Here is a 14,197-nt window from a genome sequence, read left to right as displayed (position 1 = left end):
ACACCCAGTGTCTTATCTGCCATGCCGAAGTAAAGTGGCACCCAATACCTCATTGAATTTATCCGAAGTATTAATTTGAAACCTAGTGTCTCATCGACTCATGGTTGAAGTATCCCTAAACTCTTCCAATCATATGGCATGCCAACTATATTCGACTCAACCCGATACAGTTAATAGGGTTTTCAATGTCAATTTCTCAATTCAATTTCAATCAAAATCCACACCAATCATAAATTCACATACATTCAATTCAATATCAAATAATCACATATACTCATAAATTTAATTCAACTCAATTCAATACCATAATATCAAGTACTTACCTCAATTCACTTAATACACATTAAATAATAATTACAACAATTAATTATTAGATTCAGATTTTAGAAATATAAACCGTAATTCTCGAGTTATTCCTCGTTAATCTTGTCTTTTCCTTTCTTAGCTGAGGTCTCTGACTCAACGTTAGCTACAGAATTAAAACAATTAAAAATCATCAATACACACAATTTCTCATTGAATATTTCAATTTATACACAACTTTTGCCTAAATTCCAATTTAATCCTAAATAAAATTTATCCTTATTTTCTTCAAAATTTTTTCTTTATTTTCATTCAACTACTACTTAAAACTAAATTTAACTCTCTAATTTCACCATAAATCCCTAATTTCAAAATTCTCTCAATTTAGTCCCTATTACTCAAAACTTAAGATTTATTTTACAACTCAATCATTTTCTCATTTCTAACTTAAGATTCTATCAATTTAACCCCTAATTCTTCAATTTATTCAACATGAACAACATCTAAAAATTCACTAACTTCTAAAATTTCAACATAAATCAAGTAGTATTATGTTCGAGGAATTCTAAAAACATCAAAATTACAAGAAAAGAAACTAAATTGACTTGCCAATTAAACTTCAAACCTTAAACCCTAATTTTTCTTTTTCTTTTTCTTTCTCCTTTCTTTCTCCCCTGTTTCCTTCTATTCTCTGTTCATTCTTTTCTTTTCCGATACTCGTAAATTTTGGGTCATTACATAGGATCTTCTGTTATTAAAATCATTAATTTAATCGTTTAATGAGAGATCAATCTTATGTGACATAATTTAAAATGAATTTTAAAAAAATTAATATCATACGAATGAATGTTGTAAAATCTTGGTTTTGAGGTTTTTAAAACTTTTATATAAATTATTTGCACTCTTTCATTTTAGTTTTACTTTATTTCTAGTTTTTAATTTTAAAAGTTATGCGATAACATTTGAAATTCAAAGATCAATTTAAAATGGGAATCATAATTTAAGAATGTAGAGTACAATTACTCTATTATTTTGGAAAAAAATTAAATAGCAAAAGTAATAGCTCATCAAGATAACCTTATGGAATCAAAATAGAAAAATAAAAAGATAAAAGTATCTAAACTTAAACCGGCTAAATTATGAGCTACTAAATTCCTCTACCATTAACAAAACGAAAGGTATCTTATGAAAAATTCAATGTTAAAATATATTCAAATTTTCTTTATTTTTTACATTTGAAATTTAGTTAATTTATTTTATTTTATTTTTAGAAATTTAAGATTTCAAAGTTCGAGCTAATTGTTAATATAGTTAAAATTCTTAATTAAATTCACATGTTTGATTTGATATTTTGAAAATAAAAATACTAATTTGGTAGCCATGAAATAAAAAAATGACATTGTAATGTACTTGAAAGAATTTTAACCGTATCAACAAGTGGAATTGCATTTTAAATTCGAAAACTAGAGGGACTAAATTCCAAATGTATGAAAATCATAGGAATTTAGAGCACATTTTAACCAAAATTCGACTGCATGGAGAAGGCTGCCTGCATAAGTTTTCGCCTACGTAAAAGGGTAGTGAATTAGTTATAGCTCTTAAAAGTTACTAGGTTTGAGCAAAGCAGAGGACAATTCTTATAGTATTATAATAAAAAGAAATGGTGATCAAGCAAAAAAAAGTTTAGATGATGGAACCGGTTTTTATGCTTTTGTGAAGCTTTTTCACAAGTTGGGTACAAAACAAGGAATAAACATGTGGATAACTTGACAGGCAAGTTATGCAACAATGTTGGAGATGTTTGATAGCCTTGGAGTTGATGTGGAGACATCTGATGTTTCATTCTCTGTCAGCCATGACAAAGGCAATGGCTATGAATGGTGCAGCCAATATGGTTTTTCAAACTACTTTGCTCAAAAGAAGAAACTGTTGAATCCTTTCAACTGGCGAAACCTCAGAGAGATTATCAAGTTCGGGAATGATGTCGAGAGGTTTGCCATTTCTCTTGCCGGTCATTGGACTTTTTTTGGTTACCGCTTATGTTTTTCTTTACTTTTGGACTTGTGTTTCAGCTACCTTGAATTGTTTGAGAACAACCCAGACATTGATCGTAATGAAACCTTGGGACAGTTTTTAAAGTCAAGGGGTTACTCGAAAAATTTCCAGAACAATTATCTGGTGAGTTGCTGAAGGATTTATATATATTTATTTATACCAACGTATAGGGATTAATTAATAACAATATTGAAATTTTACAGGCTCCCATATGTGGTGCAATGTGGTCCATGTTATAGACTGAGGTTTATGCATGTGATTAATGTGTGGATTAGGTGGTTAGGCTAATATGTGGATTAAGTGGTTAGGCAGTTACTGAGCTGGTAGTTTGTTAAAGGGTCTCTCAAGTGTATATACACATGTAGTTGGGCATTATTCAAGGTAAGCAAAGTTTAATAAAATTTGAATGAAGATCATTTTCTTAATTCTATTGTTTGGTAAAGAAATTCACTAGTTTACCAGGTTCTTATCATGGTATCAGTCGCACGGTGATCCTCGGCCATAGCTACCACGCACTCTGCCGATTCTGACTCGGTTGAGCCTCCTAGCTCTGTGTTTCTTGGTGACCGTGTAGTCACGTCCTTCCCGCAGCATGAGGTTGTGAAGCTTGATACTGATTCGTTCATCCAGTGGCAGCAACAAATTCGTCTAATTCTCCGTGGTTACGGCTTGCTCGGATTTCTTGATGGAACATTGACGGCTCTATCGCGTTTTGTTCAGTCTCCTGATGGTACGCTTGTCACAAATCTATCTGCGTCAGTTTATGATCAGCAAGATAACCTTCTTACATCGTGGCTGTTATCCACGATCAGCTCCTCCTTTTTGACTTCGTTCACCGATGTTCGGACTGCCGGTGATGTCTGGATCGTGGTGAATAATTTGTTTGCCGCCGATACCACTGCCAAACAATCTCAGTTGCGTCACGAACTGCATTCTCTCCGGAAAGGTAATCTCTCTATCCGGTTGTATGTTGACAAAATCAAAACCTTGTGTGCTCTTCTTGCAGCGTCTGGCTCTCCAATTTCAGAGGCCGAACGAACGGCGGTCCTTCTCGCTGGCCTCTCATCAGAGTTTGACGCCATCGTCTCTCATGCATCGCTCTCTCCAGTGCCGTTACCTTTTCAACGACTTGTCGATGCTCTGAGTGAATGTGAAGCCCGCCAGATTTGGTCTGTTTAGGATGTCTTAGTGGCTGCGAACGTTGTAGAAGGGATTCGGTTGCCGTCGACGGATGGGGCCTTTCGTGGTGGTCGTCCCCCTGGTCATGGTCGTGGTCGAAGCTTTCGTCTTCGCATCCAATGTCAGATCTGCAGTCGATTTGGTCATCTTGCGCAGCGGTGTTACTACCGCTATCATATTGAGGGGCAGCTGTCGTTGGAAGCACAGGTACTGGAAAAGAGCCATGGTGGTTTTGTGTTTGGTGAGAACAGGAAAGAATTTGGACGTGAGAACCGAGTCCCTATGTATGGTCAAAATTGGGGTTTTTCTGGTCAACATTGGAGGCCTCAAATTCGGCCGAATGAAGTGTTTACTGACCTTCCCTCACGTAGGCCATCTGCAGGTTATAAAAGTGATGGATTTAATTCATTTAATCAAGCTAGTAATGGACAGAATGATGGTGCTGGCCCAAATTTCAATTCTGGAGCTTATGGGCGTAATGAATTTGGCATTGGACGGCGTTCCCTTGACCCACAATTTGGTGGTAATTCTTTGGGCCACCCGTATGGTGGGCCGACTTCTAGACCCCGTGGGCCTAGTAGGTCAGTTCGGTCCCGTTCGAATGATGACCGTATTTTGCCGGAGCCTTCTGCTAACTGCGTCAATGTTACCCGATCCTGGCAGACTGTTCATGAGGCTCCGTGGCGTACTAAACCGCGTGCTCGTGTGTTTAGTGTGGATTCTTCTTCGTATGATTCGTCTCAATTTGTTGGGATCCCTCCCCGGCTTCCTGAGTTGCATGCTTCGGATTATTCTGATGCTACAACTTATGATTCCAATTTTAATACCACTGACTCGTATGTTCCTTTGCTAGTAGGGAGTACGTCATGGTGCCCAGACTCAAGGGCAACTCATCATGTCTGTTGAGACACTTCGGATTTCCATGGTTCCACTCCGTACTCTGGTAAGTCGTCTCTTTTGATGGGTAATGGAGTATCTACTGATATTTTATCTATTGGAAGTGCGGTCATACCTACGAGGCAAAAGTTACTACATCTTTCCAATGTGCTCTGTGTGCCCAGTATTCGAAAGAATTTGCTGTCTGTATCTAAATTTGCTACTGATAACAATGTTTTCTTTGAATTTCACCCATCGTATTGTGTGATTAAGAACATCCAGACACGGGAAATCTTAATGCAGGGCCAAGTTCGTGATGGACTTTATCATTTCTCGGCTGATTCAGATAGTGTATTATCTTCTGTTCCCACAGCTGCTTACGTTTACTCTTTCGTTGATGATGTGTTTAGTTTGTGGCATAAAAGGCTGGGTCATCCGGCGGATAATATTGTAAAAAATGTTCTAACAAGTTGTCAGATTCCTTTCAATAAAAACCGTCTTGCTGGTGTTTGTGTAGCTTGTCAGAAAGGTAAATCACATAAGTTGCCTTTTTCATCTTCTAGCACTAAATATGTTGATTTGTTTGAATTGGTTGTTTCAGATTTGTGGGGCTCAGCTACTGTTTCATGTGAAGGAATTTTGTATTATGTGTCTTTTATTGACATGACTAGTCGTTTTACCTGGATCTACTTGCTCAGTAGAAAATCTCAAGCTTTAGAGTGTTTTGGTCAGTTTCAGAAGATGGTTTCCACTCAGTTTGGGAAGCATATTAAGCAATTTCAAAGTGACTGGGGAGGTGAGTTTAATAAGTTCTCCTCCGTTTTAGCAAGTCAGGAAATTATTCATCGTGTCTCTTGCCCTCACATATCTGAACAGAATAGTGTTGCTGAGCGTAAACACAGACATATAGTGGAGACTGGTCTCACTCTTCTAGCTCAGGCTAATTTACCGATAGGTTATGCATTCTGTAGTGCGGTGCATCTCATTAATCGATTGCCTACTTTGGTTCTTGACGGGAAGACCCCATTTCAAAGTCTATTTGGTCATGCACCAGCTTATGATCATCTCCGTGTGTTTGGATGTTGTTGTTTTCCGTATTTATGACCGTTTGGTAAACACAAGCTGGAATTTCGGTCTCAGCCATCTACATTTCTGGAGTATAGCTCGCGTCATAAAGGTTATTTCTGTCTAACGCCCGATGGGAAAATCATTGTTTCTCGACATGTTGTGTTTGATGAGAATCGATTTCTGTTTCCGATTTCTTCTGCAAGTACCAAGTTGCCTCTCAATATCACTACGTATGTGCCAGTGGTTCGGTCTGCTGTACCTCATACGGTTCGTTCGGATTCTGTCTCTGCTACTGAGGACTCTATAAATCATCCTGGTCATAATGGTACCAGAACTCAGCCTGTTGCCCCTGATAGTGCTCATTCAAGACTTATTGTCCAAGAAGAGGTTCCATCTAATGTACGATCTATTGTTCAAGAGGAGGTTTCATCTACTGCAACTTTTCCTCCTGAGCCTCCTACTATTCCTCTTGTTTCGCCTACTAATACTCATTCCATGGTGACCAGGTCTAAAGCTAGAATATTTGAACCCAAAGCCTTGTGTGTAGATAAAGTTGAGATAGAGCCATGTTCTGTCAAAGAAGCACTTGATCATCCAGACTGGCGACTAGCTGTTCAAGCTGAATTTAATGCTTTACTGGCTAACTCAACCTGGGAGCTGTGTCCTCTCCCTCCAAGTCAGAGAGCTATCGGTTGTAAGTGGTTGTTTCGGATCAAAAAGAATCCTGATGGGACGATTAACCGGCGTAAGGCACGCTTGGTTGCTAAAGGGTGTTCTCAGGTTCCTGGCTGCGATTTTAAGGAAACGTTCAGTCCGGTAGTCAAGCCTGCTACCATTCGAACCATCCTGTTTGTTGCCGTGACCAAGAGGTGGTCTTTACGACAGGTTGATGTCAACAATGCCTTTTTGAATGGAGATTTAACCGATGAGGTGTTTATGCAGCAACCTCCAGGTTTTGAGCAATCTGGTCCAACTGGTGAAAAGTTAGTATGTCGATTGACTAAAGCTTTATATGGATTACGGCAAGCTCCTCGTGCCTGGTTTGACAAATTGAAACAGTTTCTTATTTCTGCTGAGTTTTAGTTGTCAAAGTCAGATGCCTCACTGTTTGTCCGCTCATCTTCTGGTCATACTCTCTATGTTCTTGTCTACGTGGATGATATTGTTATCACTGGTAACTCGTCTGATGTGATAAATTGCTTTGTTCAGCAGCTTCACAACAAGTTTGCTCTAAAAGATATGGGTGAGCTGCATTATTTTTTGGGTATTGAGGTCAGTCGGTCATCCTCAGGTAGTCTTCATTTGTGTCAGCGCAAATACATTCGTGAGCTGCTTGCTCGGAGTTCTATGACTAATGTCAAAAGTGTTCCTACACCAATGGTAACTTCTTCTTTGTTATCAAAAGATGAGGGTGAACCTCTTGCTGATCCTACTGAATATCGTAGTATTGCTGGAGCTCTTCAGTATATCGTTTTGACAAGGCCAGATATTGCTTATGTTGTTAATCGAGTGTGTCAGTTCATGCATGCTCCCACTTCTCTACACATGATAGCGTTAAAACGAATTTTACGATATTTGTCTGGTACTCTTTCTCATGGTATATTGTTTCAGCGATCTGATCGACTGTCTTTGGTCGGCTATGCTGATGCGAATTGGGGACTTGATTTTGATGATCGTCGGTCTACTACGGGGTATTGTGTGTATTTTGGACACACACTTATTTCTTGGTGTTCCAAGAAACAACAAGTTGTTTCTCGCTCTACGGCAGAGGCTGAATATCAGAGTTTAGCAGCCGCCGCTAGTGATGTGACGTGGCTAGTCTCGTTGTTAACAGAATTACATTTACAGTCAGTTGATCCTCCGACGGTATGGTGTGATAATTCTAGTCTTTATTCTTTATTCTTTGTTGCTTTGTTGCTAACCCGTTATGCACTCTAAGTTGAAACATGTTGAACTTGATCTATTTTTTGTTCGTGAGAAGGTGGCCAGTGGTGAGTTGGTTGTTGGCGAAGTTCCTGCCTGTGATCAAGTAGCCGATATTCTCACTAAGCCGTTATCTATTTCGACGTTTACTCATTGTCGTCATCGTCTTAGGGTCGTTCCCATTGAGGAAGCTAGGTGAATGTTATAGACTGAGGTTTATGCATGTGATTAATGTGTGGATTAGGTGGTTAGGCTAATATGTGGATTAAGTGGTTAGGCAGTTACTGAGCTGGTAGTTTGTTAAAGGCTCTCTCAAGTGTATATATACATGTAGTTGGGCATTATTCAAGGTAAGCAAAGTTTAATAAAATCTGAATGAAGATCATTTTCTTAATTCTATCGTTTGGTAAAGAAATTCACTAGTTTACCAGGTTCTTATCATTCCAGCTCCAGGGAAGATGTTATGAGCTTTTCAGCCTTCTCCGTTCTTTCATTTTGGCGTACTCACCACTTATACCAGGTGTCTGATTAGTTTCCAAAACGGATGCTACTTAGTGATTATACAATTCATGCAAGCTCTACCTATGGCTATCACAATCATTGTCCCGACTCCCGATCACTAACCGTTATGCGATTTTTTTTTTCCTTTTTCACTTCCATCTGCAGCTATTTGGACAGCCGCAGTGGTTGACTATCAGAAGGCACTCATATTTTGTTAAAAGGGTGCATATTTCTAGTATTTCAAACTCTCTGACTCCCTTATATTTTCATCTTTTTTGTGAAATAGGTTGTTCAAAAGTGTAAAACTTAAGGTTCTATTGATGAAACTAATTAAAACTATGTTCCAATTCAATAAAATCAGGTCAGAGATATGCTGGAGAGTAGAGGTTGTCTATTTAAACTTGCTTGTCAAGTACAAAGTGTTTTGCCTGCTGATAATGGTGAGTACTTTCTTTGAGCACCATTTTCTTGCAAATTCCAATTTAGATGCAAGACATTTTTCCCATCATAGGTTTACAGACCTCTGAAATTTTTTTGTATAAATGGATTAATAGGTACCACTGTGGTCCGTGGAGATGGTTTCAGAGAAACTTACAATGGATGCATATTGGCTGTTTCTGCTTCCAAAGCCTTAGGACTCTTAGAAAACCCAACATTTGAAGAAAAGAGAGTGTTGGGTGCATTCCAATATGCTTCTAGGTACTAGAATTTACACTACCTCTTTGATCTATATGCTTAACGTTAGTGTGCATATATAATCATTTTAACATGTGAAATTTTCAATGTCATCATTGAAATGAATTTTTTGAATACCTAAAGTCCCTTTTATTTGGAACTCTCCATTGTTTTCTTGATGCTTCTCATGACATTGATGCCATTATATCTAATTTTGCTCCCTTTATAGCATGGTTCATATACTTTCACTGACAACACATTAAGATCAGATGTAAGAGTCTCTCTTACAAAAGCATAAGGAATTTGATATGCTTTAAAATGTCGTAGTTCATTAGAAGGCAGGACCTTCTTTCTTCTAAAGCTTACTACATAAAGTTGTTTCCATTGTCAGTGATATCGACCTTCACCGTGATAGTAATTTAATGCCTAAGAACAAATCAGCTTGAAGTGCACTGAATTTTCTCAATGGTAGAGAAAATAAAGCATGCTTAACATACTGGCTCAATGCGCTACAGGTATGTGGCAACTTCTCTGACAAAACTAGATATTAAGCTAACGATTTTCATAACTAGTTCGGAATCAGAAATGAAAAAAATAGTTTGTTATGCCTAACATCTAGGGAAGCGCAAAAGAATCTTGTAAGATACCATGTATCTCATCAGAATTACTAAAATACTCGGTTGTTTATCAAGTTATAACTGAAGTAATGCTACCTTGTTGCTGTTACATCTTTCAGAATGTTGGGAAAACAAGTCAGCCATTTTTTCTGACTGTCAACCCACACCATACCCCAAATGATACCATGCTTAAGTGGTCGACTAGCTGTGCAATTCCCTCTGTTGCTGCATCAAAAGGTTCACTTGAGCTTGGTCAGATTCAGGGGAAGAGAGGAATCTGGTTCTGTGGTGAGATCTTTCTAATGAAATTAGATGACCTTATTACTTTTATTGCCTGACATTTTGGCCATAATTTTATGAGGTTCAACCATTAGGGGAGAAGTAATTTATCAGCGGAAGAAATTGGCTCTTTTAGTATTCTTCTAGTTCTAGTTCTAGTTCATGTAGATTGTCAGTGAAATATTTTTGCTACTGTCATTGTGCTGTACTTTTATATTCCTTGTATTCTAAAACCCTCATTAGCTTGACAGATGACTTTTATTAGTGTTTTCATTATAAGATAACAATGAATCATGTCAACGGCCTCCAATCTAAGCATCTATTTACAATTCTTTCAGGCTATGACTCCCATGAGGATGAATTAAAGGTAACTGATCTAGTTATTTCTTGCTTATTTCTAAACCATGGTTCAATTTTATTTCAGTAAGATAAATGCCTTTAGTTTAGGCTACAACGAAATTACAAGTTCAGTAATAGCACATGAAATGCTTATGTAAATCTTATTTATATTATACTTTGAAGCCAATGATTTATGTAATTTGAATTTAAGAATCATTGTCCTATTTCAAGAAATTTTCTTATAAGGTGCTCTTCTTCTCAGGCTGGTATGGATGCTGCACATGGTATCTTGGGAAAGCATTCATCTGTTGTGTACAGTCCAAAGCATTTGTCACCTTCTTTCATGGAAACAATGGCATGCCTCTTTGTTGCTAAATTCTTTCAACAATATGTATCACCAGGCTGCATAATGTGAGTTCTTAAAAACAATCACTCAATGGTTTTACCATTTTGTTATTTCAGTGCATGTTTTCCTCCTTGAATTTGACACAATTTACTGTGTTGCATTCACCAGTTTCTTAGAGGAAGGAGGCAGAATTTTCACTTTCAAAGGGAACATGGAAAAGTGTCCTCTTAAATCTGTTCTGAAAGTGCACAATCCTCAGTTTTACTGGAGGGTAGACACTTGACATTACTTACTCCTAATACATGTTTGCTATTTATTTTGTTATCTAATTGAACTTCCCATCAAGTTGGATTAGTAGTTAACATTAAAATCTATTGCCTTTTGTTTTACACAATTTGATTATTGGCACTCTAAGGCACACACTTTTGTCACCACTGCATATCAGTATTGTATGTATTTTCCCTCAGATCATGAAAGAAGCTGATCTAGGCCTTGCAGATGCATATATCAATGGAGATTTTTCTTTTGTTGATAAGGACAAAGGTCTTCTTAATCTTTTCCAGGTAAGAAAAGGTTATTGAGATGTGTTACTACTATAAACACAATGCAATTTAGGTACTGATAATTTATCAGAATCTTCATTGATAACTTTTGCAGATACTTGTTGTCAATAAAGAGTTGAACTCGGCTGCCTCAGGATCGAATAAAAGAAGGTTTAGTATAGCTTGAAGAAGAATCTGGACTGAAATTCCAATAAATAATTTTGGTTTATTAAGCATTGACACTTAATTGGTTGCAGGACTTGGTTTTCACCTGCACTGTTCACTACTAGTATATCATCTGCAAAGTATTTCACTAAGCATCTCTTGAGGCAAAAAACTGTTACACAGGCTCGCAGGAACATTTCTCGTCATTATGATCTGGTAAGTGATCATGACTCTGATTTCAAGATGTTAGAACTGTTGGACTATCTTTTTGTAGAATTAATTTATGTTTATGTTTACACTCAGCTTTTGCTGCTTAAATAACAATCCAGTTAGGTTGCATGAGAATGGTGTCATAAGTCATAACCAGGATCTGAAAATTGTTTTCATCAGTTACACCTGCTGCTAATTGATTACTATGGATTACATATTTCCATGTTCGAGCTTTGAGGCCCAAGAATAAGGATTTCCTTGATCATAGAGGGGTTCTTTTGTTCACAATGCCTAATTGCAACAGGATTTAATTAAATCAAAGCTAAGTAATTCTTTGCAAATTGCGTTTGCAGGGTAATGAACTTTTCACTCTATACTTGGGTGAAACGATGCAATACTCTTCTGGAGTTTTTAAGGTCAGGATCCCAACTTCTATGAATTTCTTTCTTGAAAAATGCATGAACAAAGAACATTTGGACGTTGCACAACGAAGAAAAATCAGTTCTCTAATTGAGAGAGTGAGAATTCATAATGGTCTCATCCTCATTCTTCGGTTTCCATTGCAACGATCATTTATCGGTTGTGTTGTTTCCTAATACATACAGACAAGAATCAAAAAGTGGCATGAAGTTCTCGACATTGGGTGTGGTTGGGGAATCTTAGCTATTGAAGTTGTCAAAAGAACAGGATGCAAGTATACTGGCATCACTCTATCAGAGAAGCAACTGAAATTTGCTGAAGATAAAGTGAAGGAAGCTGGACTTGAGGTATCCATGTCTGAAAATGCCTCGAGTCTGCAAATAACTCTGTTAATAGTTGTTTTCATAGTTAACAAGTTTTTAATCATCAGGAATACATCAAATTACTTCTCTGTGACTATCGCCACCTAAGACAAACCAATATGACAGAATCATATCTGTGTAAGTTATATACATTCCCTAGTTAAATTTATATTTAGTAATTACATGATAAATGGTACTAATAATTGTGATTATATTCTTTAGAGAGATGGTAGAACATGTTGGTAAAGAATACATTGAGGAGTTTTACAGATGCTGTGACCAGTTATTGAAAAAAGATGGGCTTTTCGTTCTTCAGGTAATGTTAAAATGGTGAAAACAGAAATGTTGCCATTGTATTAGCTTTAACAGTAACTTCAACATTCCAATTATCGGTTCTTCAGTGCCCATATTTTTAGAATGTTAATGGCTTTTATCAGTTCATAACATTGCCAGAGGAGCTTTCCAAAGAAGTCCAGCAAACAGCAGGTTTTATAAAGGAATATATCTTCCCTGGTGGAATGCTGCTTTCTTTCAACACGCATTTGTCAGCTATGGCAGCTGCATCAGGATTCTGGTAACAACATGCATTGCTTCTTTAGACAATCACATATATTTTTTTCTTTGTTCAACAATACAAATCCATTAAGGAGTATTGCGGGCGCAGTGTGGAGCATGTGGAAAATATAGGAAGTAGTTATTATCACACACTAAGATGGTGGCGAAAAAATTTCCTGGAAAATACAAGGTACTCATGCAACTATCCCTTTCATATTGTTCTGATTTTAATCAACCTGAAAATCATCTTTTCATTTGTTACAAAACATGATATGATGGAATCTATTTTGTTTTCCTTGTCAGCGACGTCCTGGCTTTGGGGTTTGATGACAAGTTCATGCGGACATGGGAATATTATTTTGATTATTGTGCAGCTGGTTTTAAGACAGGAACGCTTTTAGATTACCAGGTAAACTCCATATATGTCTGTTAATGATATGTGAACTCAGGAAAAGTTTTGGCTGCACTGTTAGCATATCTGTGTTGTATAGGGTTAGCATGGAGGAGGTTGGAGGGCGGAAATCCGAACAGTGCTGGAGGTAAGAGGATCTTGGGAGTGAACTGATCATCTCACTTTTAGCATTATACGGCTCTTCGCCCCCAAGGCAAATCCACCGCAATCTTCTCCAAGCCAACCCTTTGTATTAAGACTCCTTAATCATGACAAAGACTCTAGATAATATGTCTGCAAGTACTGAATATGTTGGGTTTCATTAGAAGAGAATATAATGCATCATGATCAATGGTGGTAAATTTTAATCTTAGGTTATGATGTCTTAGCTTAAGGCTAAGGTAATTGATTCCTGGAGTATATGATTACAGGTTGTATTTTCACGAGCAGACAATTTCGCTACACTTGGCGATCCGTATAAAGGCTTCCCTTCAGCATATTCCTTCATGGATACTTGACCCAAATAGGCCGGAAAAAATGAGCAGCCATTGCACTACCACCCTTACGTTCGTTTTTTTATAACTATATATGCTGCAAGCAAGATAACTGAGTTAGTGTCTTGAAACCAACTTTGTTAAGAAAATTATTAATGGTTTTTGTCTTTTACTATTTTACTATAATTTAATTATTATTAAGTAATTCTTTTATTTCTTCTACTTTACTTATACAATGATAAAGTTTAATTATATATTTTACCAAGAATTTAAATTTAAAATCTTTTTAAAAATAGAAACCTTTTGTTTTCATCTTCCTTCTAAACAAAAATTCAAATATTTAACTTAGCTTTCTATTTTCTATAAAATTTTAAAACAAAACATTAGATATTGAGGAAAACTTGATTTAATTTGAAAAAATTATTTTTTTAATTTTGAGTTAATCAATTAAATTATTCAAGTTGAATTTTATAATTTGTATAATTTGAATAATTGAATAATGATTAATGTAAATATCTATTTGGTTTCTATCAATTTTGAAAACAAACAAATTAGTCTTTCTTAAAAGAAAATCCAAAATAATTTTTAAAATTTAAAATATTGATAAATTTTCAAATTTTATATTTTTAAAAATTATAAAAATTAAAAAATTTTAAAGAATATTTAAAGAAAGTTAAAATTTTTCTAAAATAATTATTTTGGAATCTAAATAAATAAATTAATTATTTTATTGTACGAAAGTATCTTTTTTTATTTTTAAATATATATAATTTTAAATTTATGTGTTCTATACTGTAATGAAATTTTAATTTAATATGTTTAATTTTTAAATTTAACTCAAATAGTTTCATTCGATTTGATTCGATTTGAATTTTATTTCATTCGAAATAAAATAAG

The 14,197-nt window shown here is 36.1% G+C and overlaps 1 pseudogene; it reads left to right on the top strand.

The window, feature by feature from the left end:
* Positions 1–13,324, top strand: part of LOC108487778 (uncharacterized) — a 28,492-nt pseudogene extending 15,168 nt beyond the window's left edge.
* The last annotated feature ends 873 nt before the right edge of the window (positions 13,325–14,197 follow it).

The sequence above is a fragment of the Gossypium arboreum genome, chromosome 10 (assembly GCF_025698485.1).
Source record: "Gossypium arboreum isolate Shixiya-1 chromosome 10, ASM2569848v2, whole genome shotgun sequence".
NCBI classification, from domain to species: domain Eukaryota; kingdom Viridiplantae; phylum Streptophyta; class Magnoliopsida; order Malvales; family Malvaceae; genus Gossypium; species Gossypium arboreum.
This window is presented reverse-complemented; position numbering and strand designations above follow the sequence as displayed.